The following is a 21,657-nucleotide window of genomic DNA, read 5'->3' as shown; positions in this document are numbered from 1 at the left end:
ATGTTTGCCTGCACACTAACATACTAACTTTGCTTAGTGTGGGAGGAGAGCTGAGTGATAGAGACGGATGTGTGTGTCTGCGAGTGTGTGGATGGGTGCGTGCGCATGTGATCATCTATGACTGTGTGTGCGCAATATGATTGGCCAGAGAGGTCTGAAGTTGGGGTGATGTGTTTGCAATTGAGGATAAAATTCCTCTCACCTGAAGGGGTGGTACAGACTGGAGGGTCTGGAACTGGTAAGTGATGAGTTCTGACCGGAACCATGGCTCAATGATCAAATCAGGGGCACCATCGACAACAAAACGATGTGATGGAGAAGGCCCATTTCAGTGATATGGTCAGACAAGACAGAACTAGTATCGAACAGCAAGACTTTGAGCGATTTGACGTGTAACGACTTTGAGCTCACCCGACGGGGTGACGGACTAGGTGGACAGTGACCAATTGTTTGACGCTTGAACGTGTTTGCGACAATAGCACGCTCTGCTTTGTTTTTCTGTGTGACTTGATTTTTTTTTTTTTTTTTTTTTTTGCAGCATCAGCCACCAGCCAAGGAACGGATTGCGCGTTGCTTGCGTAACTTGTTTTCATTCTTGCAGGTTGTCGATTGCATTCGTGGAAAGTTTGTGTTGGATTTACAAGAATATGTTAACCCTTGCCCTTTTGGTTTTTATGATGAACTTGTTGATGACGTGGTTTTCAGGACATGATCCGCGGGCGCCAGGATTCATTTTATGACTGTTTTAATTTTGATACTTGATGTCTGTTTTTGTGTGTACAAATGTCCGCTGTCAGCCGGGCTATAAGCTCACTGACAGGAGTGCGATGATTTTTGTTTGTGTTGCCGAGTGTGTGTGGTGGACAGTCAAGTTTCAAGGACTTGGGGTGATGGTCCCGGGGCCCAGATGGTAACTAGAGGTTCCGTGGGCCTGGCTACAATGAGTGTGGTGATGAGAGGGGACGCTTTGCAGGTTCCTTTTGATACGTAATGACACATTGGGTGAATGTGTCAAAGGGGGAGAGTGGTAAAATAGAAATGGGTGAGTAGGTTTCAATTTGTAATTGTGATATACAAATTTTTTTCCAAATTCACTTGCTTTCAAGCTTTAACAGGACATGCCAGAATTCACCCAGCAATGATGGAAGGAGCAGAGGAAGACCAGTGACATCTGGTTGTGGTGTGGAGATGACAAATTATAGGATCGCTTGCCGAAGAATGCATCAGGTATCTGTGCCCTCGTGTCGTTGATAATGCCTGTGGTGGTTGTCCCCATTGAAATACAGAATCTCAATTGGAACCTGGAGTCCCCACTGGCGGGGCTCCTGAAGCAAGCCAAAAGAGACATTTTGCCCCCGTGGTTGAGCGACGACCATCCAACATATATTGGCACTATAGGAGTGCCCCGGGGTGTGCCAGATAAGTATAAACTCGTTAATCAAGTGTCCTCGGGATTCGAAAGTATCTTCCTATGGATCACCCCCAGTAAAAATGTAGACCGTATTAATTACGTTCATTACAATGTCCAACGACTGGGTAATTATACAGCTGAATCATTTGCCGCAGTTCATGAACAATTGGCTGCAACGTCGTTAATGGCGTTCCAAAATAGAATTGCGTTGGACATGCTATTGGCTAAGGAACATGGTGTGTGTGGAATGTTTGGTGATGCATGTTGTACTTTCATCCCAAACAACACGGCACCAGGAGGCCGACTGACCAGGGCGTTGGAAGGACTAAGGACACTGAACAAAAAGATGAAAGATCATTCAGGCGTACACACCGATATTTGGTCTGATTGGATGAAAACGTTCGGAAGCTGGAAAGGCCTCATCATGTCTGTGCTTGTTGCTGTAGCTATTTTTATTACAATTATGATTTTACGCGATTGTTGTTGTATTCCATGTATTAGGTCACTCACTGTCCGGTTGATCGAGAAAACCGTCGGCCCGTTGCCACCGATGGGCCAATATGCCCTGGTGACTCAACATGAGCAGCGGGGGGAAGGAAGGATCGACAGCGCGCTGGTAGCTGTTTGCTAAAGTAACGGGTGATGACCTCATAAATGAGGTCATGAGAGGGAATAAAGGAAAATGTGCTTTCGGCAGTTTGCAAACATATGTTTTAAGGTTGTGTTAAACTTATAATCATATTAATATCTAGTATTAGAGTGCTCGTGTGGATTGGTGGGGGGCGAGGAATGTGCAGACAAACTGCATGAACTTGTTTTCTTCAAAGTGTTGTGGAATAGGCCCGGATAGGGAGTACCGGAGGAGACCATCTCAAGGTCGGTTAGGAACAAGAACAACAGCACGTCTATGAGACCGGCCTTCGAGGGAAAAACCCAACTGTCTGACCTCAGCGACACCTGGACCGGGGAGGAGATGGCCATCGACCAATCATCTCACAATATTTTGCATGCTTTAATATTCATATTGTGTTTCTTTAAAACTGGGCAACCCGGAAGAATGTGTCGTCTTTTGGTGGTCACAAAAACGCACGAGTTTTAGTGTGAGGGACCCGGGACCCAGGCCTGTATTAGTGCGCTCTGTCAGGAATAAATAATTGGTAAATTTGGTCTGATTGATCTACTGGTCTTCTCTTTGACAGAACGAACTCGCAAAATTGTTAGGTGCGCCAGTGTGTGGATCAGGACATAGCAATTTATGTGTTAAGTGTTGATCGCAATTTGGAGTCAGATCAATAACTAGAATCCGTAACCTAACACAAACCATTCTGCCTGATACGTCAGACCTCAGCGCATTTCAAAGATTCAAATCTTCAGCGCCATGCACTTCAGCTCACTCCATGCTAACATTGATCAGGCGTCGAACCCGCAACATCATGCTTAAGAGGTGGACATGCTAACCAGTGCGCCATTATGTCAACGCATAACAACTGTAAGAACTTCCGCCGGAATTCAAATCCGCGGGGAGAGTTAACTTGTTTAAAAGGGAGTGGGCAGAAGAATTATTTAATTTATTTAAATCTATTTGGAGTGTGCGCCATTATGTCAATGCATAACAACTGTAAGTCTACTAAACAAAACAGCGGTTGCTATATGACGTCTGCCACGTCGTGGTCACGTGACGCGGACGTGACGTCGACGCCTACTTTACATCCCACCGATCACAGGACCCCTCGGCTGCATAACCGCGCCCCCTTCCCAACCAATCGGATTTGCTATACGCGAAAACGACGCCAATGGGCGGGCTCTTCCGCCAGAATTTAAATCCGTGGGCGTGGCTCGCAACAGGAAGTAGGAAAATGGCGATGTTGACAAAGACACAGCGGATGGTAACATACGACTAACGAGAGAAATATTTTTATTTTCTGCTTGCAACTGGACCGTCCAGAGCGTACACGGTAAGTACAACTCATCGTTTTTAAAAAGAAGTACTTTTGTTGCCCTGAAAAGCGAGTGAGTGTGGCGTTTGGGGGGAACGTCGAATTTCGACGATTCTTTCTGGTCAACGGTTGTAAATGATTGCGTTGATTAAAAAAGAAAACTTGATGTAACTCTACTTTTAACTGCCGTTTCAGATAAGCGGGTATTACGTCGCAGTCATGTGCCGCGGATATGACGTAATTGGCTGAACTTCCACCAAAATTCAAATCTGTTGGCGCGATGGCCGTGAGCCACTGAGCAACGACGAATATCAACAGAAATATCTTTATTTTCTGCTTGCAACTGGACCGTCTACAGCGTACACGGTAAGTAACACTCATTGTGTTTAAAGAGATTTACGTTTGTAATAGCAACGTGTAGCTGAGGCGCTAGCAGAAGTGTAGCCGCGTTGCGTTGTACGTGTGAATATTGGTCCAGGCGAAATGTTAATGTTTAATTTCATTCCTTTAGGTTCCACGGTGTTTGTTGGCTGCAAGTTTTCCACTGCAAGAAGAGGCTCGTATCATTGACCAGGAGCGAGCTACAACGGTGAGTAGCCATAACATTTATGTTAAACACTTCCTATTTCATGTCTAACAGTACTTGATTTAACAAATAACCATAAATAAATACAGTGTGGGCACTGAAGTTAACATATGTGATTATACTGCCTAATCTGTCACCGAGTATATTGTTGCAAAGTAATATAAGATCCAAAGTTGTAATTCAGAATAGTTTTCAAAAGAAGGCCATTAGAATTATATACAAGTCTGATTACCCTGAACATAACAACAAGCTATTAATTAAATCACAAATTCTTCAATTCAAAGATTTGGTAGATTATCAGAATAATAATGTCTAACAGTAATTGATTTAACACATCACGATAAGTAGATTGAGTGTGGGCACTCTCAAGTTAACATATGTGATTATACTGCCTAATCTGTTACAGAGTATGTTGTTGCCAAGTAATGTAGAATAGATCCAAAGTAGTAATCCAGAATAGTTTTGAAAAGGCCATTAGAATAATAAACAAATCTGATTACCTTGAACATAATAGTTAAGTGTTGAATATGTCCTATGAAGTCAAAATTTGGCACCATCATGTGGTGAAATTTGGAATTGCATCACATCCAATTTTGCCTGGGAACAAACAGATTAAATAAATCTTAGACTTAAATAAGCCACTCCTTCTCAAACAAGTAAACTCTGCCCATTTTGCGCAGTAGATGTTCTGTTAATATCTAGTATTTATACAAAGTCATAATTTAAATTGCTTTTAACCTTCATTCATCACTTCAACCAACATTACTCTCTCTTATTACCAACTTGTATCGATTTAACTGAGCGTTTAATACTTCCTATCAGGTCTCAAGTCAAGATTTGGCAAAATACAATTTCAGCAAATCCAATTTTGCCAGGCAACAAAAAGAGATTAAATAAACTAAATAAGTCTTCTTCCCATTAAATAAATCAGAAAAGTCTGTCTTGCAACCAGTCCTCTTCAAACAAGTAAAGTCTGCCCGTTTTGTGCCGTAGATTTTGTGTCTATGCCTAGTATTTATACAAAATCATAATTTAAACGACTTCATTCCTTCATTCACTTTGGAAATTTGGAATTGCAGCAAATCGAATTTTGCCAGGGAACAAAAATAGATCAATTAAACTAAATAAGTCTTCTTCCCATTAAATAAATTAAAAAAGTCTGTCTTGTAACCAGTCCTTTTCAAACAAGTAAAGTCTGCCCATTTTGTGCCGTAGATTTTGTGTTTATGCCTAGTATTTATACAAAATCATAATTTAAAGGATTTCATTCCTTCATTCACTTTGGAAATTTGGAATTGCAGCACATCAAATTTTGCCTGGGAAGAAAAGTAGATTAAATAAATTTAATAAGTCTTACTACTTCCCAATAAATAAATTAAATACGTCTTACTTGTTCCCACTCCTTTTCAAAAAAGTAGTTTAAAACGAGGGCCCTTCACTCAACCTTTAACCTCAACACCGCACGTCACATTGTGTTGTATCTGTGAATGTTGGTTGTGGCCAAATGATAGTTTTCTTTCATTCGTTTAGGTTCCACGGTGTTTGTTGGCTATATGTTTTCCACTGTCAGAAGGATGAAAATACAAAGTACAACGCTTGGACGTGGGCGACGACGTCACCGGTGAGTCCTTCCTTCCTATTTATTTACCTTCTAGGTGCTAGGTGCCGCACTGAACAACACCATGCCGCACTGAACAACACCATGCCGCACTGAACAACACCATGCCGCACTGAACAACACCATGCCGCACTGAACAACACCATCCCGCACTGAACAACATTATGCCGCACTGAACAACATTATGCCGCACTGAACAACATTATGCCGCACTGAACAACATTATGCCGCACTGAACAACATTATGCCGCACTGAACAACATTATGCCGCACTGAACAACATTATGCCGCACTGAAAAACACCATGCCGCACTGAACAACACCATGCCGCACTGAACAACACCATGCCGCACTGAACAACACCATGCCGCACTGAACAACACCATGCCCCACTGAACAACATTACGCCGCACTGAACAACATTACGCCGCACTGAACAACACCATGCCGCACTTAACACCATGCCGCACTGAACAACACCATGCCGCACTGAACAACACCATGCCGCACTGAACAACACCATTCCGCACTGAACAACACCATGCTGCACTGAACAACACGACGCCGCACTGAACAACACCATGCCGCACTGAACAACACCATGCCGCACTGAACAACACCATGCCGCACTGAACAACACCATGCCGCACTGAACAACACCATGCCGCACTGAACAACACCATGCCGCACTGAACAACACCATGCCGCACTGAACAACACCATGCCGCACTGAACAACACTATGCCGCACTAAACAACATTATGCCGCACTGAACAACACCATGCCGCACTGAACAACACCATGCCGCACTGAACAACACCATCCCGCACTGAACAACACCATCCCGCACTGAACACCATCCCGCACTGAACAACACCATGCCGCACTGAACAACACGACGCCGCACTGAACAACACCATGCCGCACTGAACAACACCATGCCGCACTGAACAACACCATGCCGCACTGAACAACACCATGCCGCACTGAACAACACCATGCCGCACTGAACAACACCATGCCGCACTGAACAACACCATGCCGCACTGAACAACACCATGCCGCACTGAACAACACTATGCCGCACTAAACAACATTATGCCGCACTGAACAACACCATGCCGCACTGAACAACACCATGCCGCACTGAACAACACCATCCCGCACTGAACAACACCATCCCGCACTGAACACCATCCCGCACTGAACAACACCATGCCGCACTGAACAACACCATGCCGCACTGAACAACACCATGCCGAACAACACCATGCCGCACTGAACAACACCATGCCGCACTGAACAACACCATGCCGCACTGAACAACACCATCCCGCACTGAACAACACCATCCCGCACTGAACAACACCATCCCGCACTGAACAACACCATCCCGCACTGAACAACACCATCCCGCACTGAACAACACCATGCCGCACTGAACAACACCATGCCGCACTGAACAACACCATGCCAAACTGAACAACACCATCCCGCACTGAACAACACCATCCCGCACTGAACGACACCATCCCGCACTGAACAACACCATCCCGCACTGAACAACACCATTCCGCACTGAACAACACCATGCCGCACTGAACTACACCATGCCGCACTGAACTACACCATGCCGCACTGAACAACATTATGCCCCACTGAACAACAATATACCGCACTGAACAACATTATGCCGCACTGAACAACATTATGCCGCACTGAACAACACCATGCCGCACTGAACAACATTATGCCGCACTGAACACCATGCCGCACTGAACAACACCATCCCGCACTGAAAAACACCATGCCGCACTGAACAACACCATGCCGCATTGAACAACACCATGCCGCACTGAACAACACCATGCCGCACTGAACAACACCATGCCGCACTGAACAACACCATGCCGCACTGAACAACACCATCCCGCACTAAACAACACCATGCCGCACTGAACAACATCATGCCGCACTGAACAACATCATGCCGCACTGAACAACATCATGTCGCACTGAACAACACCATGCCGCACTGAACAACACCATGCCGCAGTGAACAACACCATCCCGCACTGAACAACACCATGCCGCACTGAACTACACCATGCCGCACTGAACAACACCATGCCGCACTGAACTACACCATGCCGCACTGAACAACACCATGCCGCACTGAACAACACCATGCCGCACTGAACAACACCATGCCGCACTGAACAACACCATGCCGCACTGAACAACACCATGCCGCACTGAACAACACCATGCCGCACTGAACAACACCATCCCGCACTGAACAACACCATGCAGCACTGAACAACACCATGCAGCACTGAACAACACCATGCAGCATTGAACAACATTATGCCGCACTGAACAACATTATGCCGCACTGAACAACACCATGCCGCACTGAACAACATTATGCCGCACTGAACAACATTATGCCGCACTGAACACCATGCCGCACTGAACAACACCATCCCGCACTGAACAACACCATCCCGCACTGAACAACACCATGCCGCACTGAACAACACCATGCCGCACTGAACAACACCATGCCGCACTGAACAACACCATGCCGCACTGAACAACACCATGCCGCACTGAACAACACCATGCCGCACTGAACAACACCATGCCGCACTGAACAACACCATGCCGCACTGAACAACATTATGCCGCACTGAACAACATTATGCCGCACTGAACAACATTATGCCGCACTGAACAACATTATGCCGCACTGAACAACATTATGCCGCACTGAAAAACACCATGCCGCACTGAAAAACACCATGCCGCACTGAACAACACCATGCCGCACTGAACAACACCATGCCGCACTGAACAACACCATGCCGCACTGAACAACACCATGCCGCACTGAACAACACCATGCCGCACTGAACAACACCATGCCGCACTGAACAACACCATGCCGCACTGAACAACACCATGCCGCACTGAACAGCACCATGCCGCACTGAACAACACCATGCCGCACTGAACAACACCATGCCGCACTGAACAACACCATGCCGCACTGAACAACACCATGCCCCACTGAACAACATTACGCCACACTGAACAACACCATGCCGCACTTAACAACACCATGCCGCACTGAACAACACCATGCCGCACTGAACAACACCATTCCGCACTGAACAACACCATGCTGCACTGAACAACACGACGCCGCACTGAACAACACGACGCCGCACTGAACAACACCATGCCGCACTGAACAACACCATGCCGCACTGAACAACACCATGCTGCACTGAACAACACCATGCCGCACTGAACAACACCATGCCGCACTGAACAACACCATGCCGCACTGAACAACACCATCCCGCACTGAACAACACCATGCCGCACTGAACAACACCATGCCGCACTGAACAACATTATGCCACACTGAACAACATTATGCCGCACTGAACAACATAATGTCGCACTGAACAACACCATGTCGCACTGAACAACACCATGCCGCACTGAAAAACACCATCCCGCACTGAACAACACCATGCCGCACTGAACTACACCATGCCGCACTGAACTACACCATGCCGCACTGAACTACACCATGCCGCACTGAACTACACCATGCCGCACTGAACAACACCATGCCGCACTGAACAACACCATGCCGCACTGAACAACACCATGCCGCACTGAACAACACCATGCCGCACTGAACAACACCATCCCGCACTGAACAACATTATGCCGCACTGAACAACATTATGCCGCACTGAACAACATTATGCCGCACTGAACAACATTATGCCGCACTGAACAACATTATGCCGCACTGAACAACATTATGCCGCACTGAACAACATTATGCCGCACTGAAAAACACCATGCCGCACTGAACAACACCATGCCGCACTGAACAACACCATGCCGCACTGAACAACACCATGCCCCACTGAACAACATTACGCCGCACTGAACAACATTACGCCGCACTGAACAACACCATGCCGCACTTAACACCATGCCGCACTTAACACCATGCCGCACTGAACAACACCATGCCGCACTGAACAACACCATGCCGCACTGAACAACACCATTCCGCACTGAACAACACGACGCCGCACTGAACAACACGACGCCGCACTGAACAACACCATGCCACACTGAACAACATTATGCCGCACTGAACAACACCATGCCGCACTGAACAACACCATGCCGCACTGAACAACACCATGCCGCACTGAACAACACCATGCCGCACTGAACAACACCATGCCGCACTGAACAACACCATGCCGCACTGAACAACACTATGCCGCACTAAACAACATTATGCCGCACTGAACAACACCATGCCGCACTGAACAACACCATGCCGCACTGAACAACACCATCCCGCACTGAACAACACCATCCCGCACTGAACACCATCCCGCACTGAACACCATCCCGCACTGAACAACACCATGCCGCACTGAACAACACCATGCCGCACTGAACAACACCATGCCGAACAACACCATGCCGCACTGAACAACACCATGCCGCACTGAACAACACCATGCCGCACTGAACAACACCATCCCGCACTGAACAACACCATCCCGCACTGAACAACACCATCCCGCACTGAACAACACCATCCCGCACTGAACAACACCATCCCGCACTGAACAACACCATGCCGCACTGAACAACACCATGCCGCACTGAACAACACCATGCCAAACTGAACAACACCATCCCGCACTGAACAACACCATCCCGCACTGAACGACACCATCCCGCACTGAACAACACCATCCCGCACTGAACAACACCATTCCGCACTGAACAACACCATGCCGCACTGAACTACACCATGCCGCACTGAACTACACCATGCCGCACTGAACAACATTATGCCCCACTGAACAACAATATACCGCACTGAACAACATTATGCCGCACTGAACAACATTATGCCGCACTGAACAACACCATGCCGCACTGAACAACATTATGCCGCACTGAACACCATGCCGCACTGAACAACACCATCCCGCACTGAACAACACCATGCCGCACTGAACAACACCATGCCGCACTGAACAACACCATGCCGCACTGAACAACACCATGCCGCACTGAACAACACCATGCCGCACTGAACAACACCATGCCGCACTGAACAACACCATGCCGCACTGAACAACACCATGCCGCACTGAACAACACCATCCCGCACTAAACAACACCATGCCGCACTGAACAACATTATGCCGCACTGAACAACATTATGCCGCACTGAACAACATCATGTCGCACTGAACAACACCATGCCGCACTGAACAACACCATGCCGCAGTGAACAACACCATCCCGCACTGAACAACACCATGCCGCACTGAACTACACCATGCCGCACTGAACAACACCATGCCGCACTGAACTACACCATGCCGCACTGAACAACACCATGCCGCACTGAACAACACCATGCCGCACTGAACAACACCATGCCGCACTGAACAACACCATGCCGCACTGAACAACACCATGCCGCACTGAACAACACCATGCCGCACTGAACAACACCATCCCGCACTGAACAACACCATGCAGCACTGAACAACACCATGCAGCACTGAACAACATTATACCGCACTGAACAACATTATGCCGCACTGAACAACATTATGCCGCACTGAACAACACCATGCCGCACTGAACAACATTATGCCGCACTGAACAACATTATGCCGCACTGAACACCATGCCGCACTGAACAACACCATCCCGCACTGAACAACACCATCCCGCACTGAACAACACCATGCCGCACTGAACAACACCATGCCGCACTGAACAACACCATGCCGCACTGAACAACACCATGCCGCACTGAACAACACCATGCCGCACTGAACAACACCATGCCGCACTGAACAACACCATGCCGCACTGAACAACACCATCCCGCACTGAACAACATTATGCCGCACTGAACAACATTATGCCGCACTGAACAACATTATGCCGCACTGAACAACATTATGCCGCACTGAACAACATTATGCCGCACTGAAAAACACCATGCCGCACTGAAAAACACCATGCCGCACTGAACAACACCATGCCGCACTGAACAACACCATGCCGCACTGAACAACACCATGCCGCACTGAACAACACCATGCCGCACTGAACAACACCATGCCGCACTGAACAGCACCATGCCGCACTGAACAACACCATGCCGCACTGAACAACACCATGCCGCACTGAACAACACCATGCCCCACTGAACAACATTACGCCGCACTGAACAACACCATGCCGCACTTAACAACACCATGCCGCACTGAACAACACCATGCCGCACTGAACAACACCATTCCGCACTGAACAACACCATGCTGCACTGAACAACACGACGCCGCACTGAACAACACGACGCCGCACTGAACAACACCATGCCGCACTGAACAACACCATGCCGCACTGAACAACACCATGCCGCACTGAACAACACCATGCCGCACTGAACAACACCATGCCGCACTGAACAACACCATGCCGCACTGAACAACACCATGCCGCACTGAACAACACCATCCCGCACTGAACAACACCATGCCGCACTGAACAACACCATGCCGCACTGAACAACATTATGCCACACTGAACAACATTATGCCGCACTGAACAACATAATGTCGCACTGAACAACACCATGTCGCACTGAACAACACCATGCCGCACTGAACAACACCATCCCGCACTGAACAACACCATGCCGCACTGAACTACACCATGCCGCACTGAACTACACCATGCCGCACTGAACTACACCATGCCGCACTGAACAACACCATGCCGCACTGAACAACACCATGCCGCACTGAACAACACCATGCCGCACTGAACAACACCATGCCGCACTGAACAACACCATCCCGCACTGAACAACACCATGCCGCACTGAACAACATTATGCCCCACTGAACAACAATATACCGCACTGAACAACAATATACCGCACTGAACAACAATATACCGCACTGAACAACACCATGCCGCACTGAACAACACCATGCCGCACTGAACAACATTATGCCGCACTGAACAACATTATGCCGCACTGAACACCATGCCGCACTGAACACCATGCCGAACTGAACAACACCATGCCGCACTGAACAACACCATGCCGCACTGAACAACACCATGCCGCACTGAACAACACCATGCCGCACTGAACAACACCATGCCGCACTGAACAACACCATGCCGCACTGAACAACACCATGCCGCACTGAACAACACCATGCCCCACTGAACAACATTACGCCGCACTGAACAACACCATGCCGCACTTAACAACACCATGCCGCACTGAACAACACCATGCCGCACTGAACAACACCATTCCGCACTGAACAACACCATGCCGCACCGAACAACACCATGCCGCACTGAACAACACCATGCCGCACTGAACAACACCATGCCGCACTGAACAACACCATGCCGCACTGAACAACACCATGCCGCACTGAACAACACCATTCCGCACTGAACAACACCATGCTGCACTGAACAACACGACGCCGCACTGAACAACACGACGCCGCACTGAACAACACCATGCCGCACTGAACAACACCATGCCGCACTGAACAACACCATGCCGCACTGAACAACACCATGCCGCACTGAACAACACCATGCCGCACTGAACAACACCATGCCGCACTGAACAACACCATGCCGCACTGAACAACACCATCCCGCACTGAACAACACCATGCCGCACTGAACAACACCATGCCGCACTGAACAACATTATGCCACACTGAACAACATTATGCCGCACTGAACAACATAATGTCGCACTGAACAACACCATGTCGCACTGAACAACACCATGCCGCACTGAACAACACCATCCCGCACTGAACAACACCATGCCGCACTGAACTACACCATGCCGCACTGAACTACACCATGCCGCACTGAACTACACCATGCCGCACTGAACAACACCATGCCGCACTGAACAACACCATGCCGCACTGAACAACACCATGCCGCACTGAACAACACCATGCCGCACTGAACAACACCATCCCGCACTGAACAACACCATGCCGCACTGAACAACATTATGCCCCACTGAACAACAATATACCGCACTGAACAACAATATACCGCACTGAACAACAATATACCGCACTGAACAACACCATGCCGCACTGAACAACACCATGCCGCACTGAACAACATTATGCCGCACTGAACAACATTATGCCGCACTGAACACCATGCCGCACTGAACACCATGCCGAACTGAACAACACCATGCCGCACTGAACAACACCATGCCGCACTGAACAACACCATGCCGCACTGAACAACACCATGCCGCACTGAACAACACCATGCCGCACTGAACAACACCATGCCGCACTGAACAACACCATGCCGCACTGAACAACACCATGCCCCACTGAACAACATTACGCCGCACTGAACAACACCATGCCGCACTTAACAACACCATGCCGCACTGAACAACACCATGCCGCACTGAACAACACCATTCCGCACTGAACAACACCATGCCGCACCGAACAACACCATGCCGCACTGAACAACACCATGCCGCACTGAACAACACCATGCCGCACTGAACAACACCATGCCGCACTGAACAACACCATGCCGCACTGAACAACACCATGCCGCACTGAACAACACCATGCCGCACTGAACAACACCATGCCGCACTGAACAACACCATCCCGCACTGAACAACACCATGCAGCACTGAACAACACCATGCAGCACTGAACAACATTATACCGCACTGAACAACATTATGCCGCACTGAACAACATTATGCCGCACTGAACAACACCATGCCGCACTGAACAACATTATGCCGCACTGAACAACATTATGCCGCACTGAACACCATGCCGCACTGAACAACACCATCCCGCACTGAACAACACCATCCCGCACTGAACAACACCATGCCGCACTGAACAACACCATGCCGCACTGAACAACACCATGCCGCACTGAACAACACCATGCCGCACTGAACAACACCATGCCGCACTGAACAACACCATGCCGCACTGAACAACACCATGCCGCACTGAACAACACCATCCCGCACTGAACAACATTATGCCGCACTGAACAACATTATGCCGCACTGAACAACATTATGCCGCACTGAACAACATTATGCCGCACTGAAAAACACCATGCCGCACTGAAAAACACCATGCCGCACTGAACAACACCATGCCGCACTGAACAACACCATGCCGCACTGAACAACACCATGCCGCACTGAACAACACCATGCCGCACTGAACAACACCATGCCGCACTGAACAGCACCATGCCGCACTGAACAACACCATGCCGCACTGAACAACACCATGCCGCACTGAACAACACCATGCCGCACTGAACAACACCATGCCGCACTGAACAACACCATGCCGCACTGAACAACACCATGCCGCACTGAACAACACCATCCCGCACTGAACAACACCATGCAGCACTGAACAACACCATGCAGCACTGAACAACATTATACCGCACTGAACAACATTATGCCGCACTGAACAACATTATGCCGCACTGAACAACACCATGCCGCACTGAACAACATTATGCCGCACTGAACAACATTATGCCGCACTGAACACCATGCCGCACTGAACAACACCATCCCGCACTGAACAACACCATCCCGCACTGAACAACACCATGCCGCACTGAACAACACCATGCCGCACTGAACAACACCATGCCGCACTGAACAACACCATGCCGCACTGAACAACACCATGCCGCACTGAACAACACCATGCCGCACTGAACAACACCATGCCGCACTGAACAACACCATCCCGCACTGAACAACATTATGCCGCACTGAACAACATTATGCCGCACTGAACAACATTATGCCGCACTGAACAACATTATGCCGCACTGAACAACATTATGCCGCACTGAAAAACACCATGCCGCACTGAAAAACACCATGCCGCACTGAACAACACCATGCCGCACTGAACAACACCATGCCGCACTGAACAACACCATGCCGCACTGAACAACACCATGCCGCACTGAACAACACCATGCCGCACTGAACAGCACCATGCCGCACTGAACAACACCATGCCGCACTGAACAACACCATGCCGCACTGAACAACACCATGCCGCACTGAACAACACCATGCCCCACTGAACAACATTACGCCGCACTGAACAACACCATGCCGCACTTAACAACACCATGCCGCACTGAACAACACCATGCCGCACTGAACAACACCATTCCGCACTGAACAACACCATGCTGCACTGAACAACACGACGCCGCACTGAACAACACGACGCCGCACTGAACAACACCATGCCGCACTGAACAACACCATGCCGCACTGAACAACACCATGCCGCACTGAACAACACCATGCCGCACTGAACAACACCATGCCGCACTGAACAACACCATGCCGCACTGAACAACACCATGCCGCACTGAACAACACCATCCCGCACTGAACAACACCATGCCGCACTGAACAACACCATGCCGCACTGAACAACATTATGCCACACTGAACAACATTATGCCGCACTGAACAACATAATGTCGCACTGAACAACACCATGTCGCACTGAACAACACCATGCCGCACTGAACAACACCATCCCGCACTGAACAACACCATGCCGCACTGAACTACACCATGCCGCACTGAACTACACCATGCCGCACTGAACTACACCATGCCGCACTGAACAACACCATGCCGCACTGAACAACACCATGCCGCACTGAACAACACCATGCCGCACTGAACAACACCATGCCGCACTGAACAACACCATCCCGCACTGAACAACACCATGCCGCACTGAACAACATTATGCCCCACTGAACAACAATATACCGCACTGAACAACAATATACCGCACTGAACAACAATATACCGCACTGAACAACACCATGCCGCACTGAACAACACCATGCCGCACTGAACAACATTATGCCGCACTGAACAACATTATGCCGCACTGAACACCATGCCGCACTGAACACCATGCCGAACTGAACAACACCATGCCGCACTGAACAACACCATGCCGCACTGAACAACACCATGCCGCACTGAACAACACCATGCCGCACTGAACAACACCATGCCGCACTGAACAACACCATGCCGCACTGAACAACACCATGCCGCACTGAACAACACCATGCCCCACTGAACAACATTACGCCGCACTGAACAACACCATGCCGCACTTAACAACACCATGCCGCACTGAACAACACCATGCCGCACTGAACAACACCATTCCGCACTGAACAACACCATGCCGCACCGAACAACACCATGCCGCACTGAACAACACCATGCCGCACTGAACAACACCATGCCGCACTGAACAACACCATGCCGCACTGAACAACACCATGCCGCACTGAACAACACCATGCCGCACTGAACAACACCATGCCGCACTGAACAACACCATCCCGCACTGAACAACACCATGCAGCACTGAACAACACCATGCAGCACTGAACAACATTATACCGCACTGAACAACATTATGCCGCACTGAACAACATTATGCCGCACTGAACAACACCATGCCGCACTGAACAACATTATGCCGCACTGAACAACATTATGCCGCACTGAACACCATGCCGCACTGAACAACACCATCCCGCACTGAACAACACCATCCCGCACTGAACAACACCATGCCGCACTGAACAACACCATGCCGCACTGAACAACACCATGCCGCACTGAACAACACCATGCCGCACTGAACAACACCATGCCGCACTGAACAACACCATGCCGCACTGAACAACACCATGCCGCACTGAACAACACCATCCCGCACTGAACAACATTATGCCGCACTGAACAACATTATGCCGCACTGAACAACATTATGCCGCACTGAACAACATTATGCCGCACTGAAAAACACCATGCCGCACTGAAAAACACCATGCCGCACTGAACAACACCATGCCGCACTGAACAACACCATGCCGCACTGAACAACACCATGCCGCACTGAACAACACCATGCCGCACTGAACAACACCATGCCGCACTGAACAGCACCATGCCGCACTGAACAACACCATGCCGCACTGAACAACACCATGCCGCACTGAACAACACCATGCCGCACTGAACAACACCATGCCGCACTGAACAACACCATGCCCCACTGAACAACATTACGCCGCACTGAACAACACCATGCCGCACTTAACAACACCATGCCGCACTGAACAACACCATGCCGCACTGAACAACACCATTCCGCACTGAACAACACCATGCTGCACTGAACAACACGACGCCGCACTGAACAACACGACGCCGCACTGAACAACACCATGCCGCACTGAACAACACCATGCCGCACTGAACAACACCATGCCGCACTGAACAACACCATGCCGCACTGAACAACACCATGCCGCACTGAACAACACCATGCCGCACTGAACAACACCATGCCGCACTGAACAACACCATCCCGCACTGAACAACACCATGCCGCACTGAACAACACCATGCCGCACTGAACAACATTATGCCACACTGAACAACATTATGCCGCACTGAACAACATAATGTCGCACTGAACAACACCATGTCGCACTGAACAACACCATGCCGCACTGAACAACACCATCCCGCACTGAACAACACCATGCCGCACTGAACTACACCATGCCGCACTGAACTACACCATGCCGCACTGAACTACACCATGCCGCACTGAACAACACCATGCCGCACTGAACAACACCATGCCGCACTGAACAACACCATGCCGCACTGAACAACACCATGCCGCACTGAACAACACCATCCCGCACTGAACAACACCATGCCGCACTGAACAACATTATGCCCCACTGAACAACAATATACCGCACTGAACAACAATATACCGCACTGAACAACAATATACCGCACTGAACAACACCATGCCGCACTGAACAACACCATGCCGCACTGAACAACATTATGCCGCACTGAACAACATTATGCCGCACTGAACACCATGCCGCACTGAACACCATGCCGAACTGAACAACACCATGCCGCACTGAACAACACCATGCCGCACTGAACAACACCATGCCGCACTGAACAACACCATGCCGCACTGAACAACACCATCCCGCACTGAACAACACCATGCCGCACTGAACAACACCATGCCGCACTGAACAACACCATGCCGCACTGAACAACACCATGCCGCACTGAACAACACCATGCCGCACTGAACAACACCATGCCGCACTGAACAACACCATGCCGCACTGAACAACACCATGCCGCACTGAACAACACCATGCCGCACTGAACAACACCATGCCGCACTGAACAACACCATCCCGCACTGAACAACATTATGCCGCACTGAACAACATTATGCCGCACTGAACAACATTATGCCGCACTGAACAACATTATGCCGCACTGAACAACATCATGTCGCACTGAACAACACCATGCCGCACTGAACAACACCATCCCGCACTGAACAACATTATGCCGCACTGAACAACATTATGCCGCACTGAACAACATTATGCCGCACTGAACAACATTATGCCGCACTGAACAACATCATGTCGCACTGAACAACACCATGCCGCACTGAACAACACCATGCCCCACTGAACAACATTACGCCGCACTGAACAATATTATGCCGCACTGAACAACACCATGCCGCACTGAACAACACCATGCCGCACTGAACAACACCATGCCGCACTGAACAACACCATCCCGCACTGAACAACACCATGCCGCACTGAACAACATTATGCCGCACTGAACAACATTATGCCGCACTGAACAACATTATGCCGCACTGAACAACACCATGCCGCACTGAACAACACCATGCCGCACTGAACAACAACATGCCGCACTGAACAACAACATGCCGCACTGAACAACACCATCCCGCACTGAACAACACCATGCCGCACTGAACAACACCATCCCGCACTGAACAACATTATGCCGCACTGAACAACATTATGCCGCACTGAACAACATTATGCCGCACTGAACAACATTATGCCGCACTGAACAACATCATGTCGCACTGAACAACACCATGCCGCACTGAACAACACCATCCCGCACTGAACAACATTATGCCGCACTGAACAACATTATGCCGCACTGAACAACATTATGCCGCACTGAACAACATTATGCCGCACTGAACAACATCATGTCGCACTGAACAACACCATGCCGCACTGAACAACACCATGCCCCACTGAACAACATTACGCCGCACTGAACAATATTATGCCGCACTGAACAACACCATGCCGCACTGAACAACACCATGCCGCACTGAACAACACCATGCCGCACTGAACAACACCATCCCGCACTGAACAACACCATGCCGCACTGAACAACATTATGCCGCACTGAACAACATTATGCCGCACTGAACAACATTATGCCGCACTGAACAACACCATGCCGCACTGAACAACACCATGCCGCACTGAACAACAACATGCCGCACTGAACAACAACATGCCGCACTGAACAACACCATCCCGCACTGAACAACACCATCCCGCACTGAACAACATTATGCCGCACTGAACAACATTATGCCGCACTGAATAACACCATGCCGCACAAACAGTTTTAGATAATATTACGTCGCAGTCATGCGACGCGGACATGACGTCAATAGGCGGAACTCATGGCAAAATTATAATCCGTGGGCGTGGCTTGCAACAGGAAGTAGGAAAGCGGCAATGCTGGCAAACAAGACACAGCGGTTAGTAACACGACGACTAACAAGACAAATATTTTTGTTTTGAGCTTGCAACTTGACCGTCTAGAGCGTACAAGGTAATTACAACTCATTGTTTTGAAAAATATGTTTTTTTGTTGGCCTGAAAAGCGAGGCAGTGTGGCATTTGGGAGGAACGTCGAACTCGGCGTCTGCTTCCAGCCACAGACGCCAAATTTCGACGATTATTTCGACTGGTCAACGTTTGTAAATTATTGCGTTGATTAAAAACTTTATTTAACTCTACTCTTAACTTTGCCGTTTCAGATATGCGGGTATTACACCGCGGAAATGACGTCAATAGGCTGAACTCTGGCCAAAATTCAAATCTGTGGGCGCAATGGCCTTGAGCGAGACAACGGATACAAACACGACGATTATCAACAGAAATATCTTTATTTTCTGCTTGCAAGTGGACCGTCTAGAGCGTACACGGTAAGTACAACTCATTGTGTTTAAAAAGATTTATGTTTGTGTAGTTTGCGTTGCGTTGTATCTGTGAATGTTGGTTGAGGCTAAATGTTAATGTTTAATTTCCTTCCTTTAGGTTCCACGGTGTTTGTTGGCTGTATGTTTTCCACTGCAAGAAGAGGCTCGTATCATTGACCAGCAGGAGCTACAATGGTGAGTACCCCTTTCGTCGTCCATTTATGTTAAACACTTCCTGTTTCATGTCTAACAGTACTCGATTTAACAAATAACCATAAATAAATACAGTGTGGGCAGTCAAGTTAACATATGTGATTATCCTGCCTAATCTGTTTATCACAAATATGTCACTAATATGTTTATTTGTTTATCACAACACCTTTGGACCTTCAGCAATCGATTATTTCCCTTCATCTACATAGAGACAGAACGATGGTGTCTTAAACATCTCATTCATTTCACCAAATAACTTCACGCAGGTGGATAACGGCCGTCTCGGTCACGCTATGTTGCGTGATGCAGTTTTGAAGAACCAAATGCATTTATTCAATGAATAAGTCAAGCTAGATCTATGTTTATGATGTTGTACGTTACGGTACCGATTGAAGTTGAGTCCGAAGCCAGTGGAAAACAGCGCTGCGTTTGTGCTCTCCAGGTACAAATGTTGTGATCTCTGACTGACGACCGGGCGAGACTCGAGTAAGAGATGTCCAAACGAGCTCCGGCAGGGCGGGTCAAGG

The 21,657-nt window shown here is 49.0% G+C and overlaps 1 long non-coding RNA gene across 1 annotated transcript in view; it reads left to right on the top strand.

Moving 5' to 3' along the window:
- LOC137839891 (uncharacterized) overlaps positions 1 to 20,914 on the top strand; it is a 31,066-nt gene extending 10,152 nt beyond the window's left edge. Inside the window, exons 3-4 of the long non-coding RNA XR_011086293.1 lie at positions 20,518 to 20,547; positions 20,756 to 20,914. This is a non-coding gene — a long non-coding RNA (uncharacterized lncRNA). The remainder of the gene's footprint in view (positions 1 to 20,517; positions 20,548 to 20,755) is intronic.
- The last annotated feature ends 743 nt before the right edge of the window (positions 20,915 to 21,657 follow it).

Source organism: Syngnathus scovelli, unplaced genomic scaffold (genome assembly GCF_024217435.2).
Source record: "Syngnathus scovelli strain Florida unplaced genomic scaffold, RoL_Ssco_1.2 HiC_scaffold_24, whole genome shotgun sequence".
In the NCBI taxonomy this organism is placed as follows: domain Eukaryota; kingdom Metazoa; phylum Chordata; class Actinopteri; order Syngnathiformes; family Syngnathidae; genus Syngnathus; species Syngnathus scovelli.
Note: the sequence above shows the minus strand (reverse complement) of the source record. Positions and strands in the feature narration are given on the sequence as shown.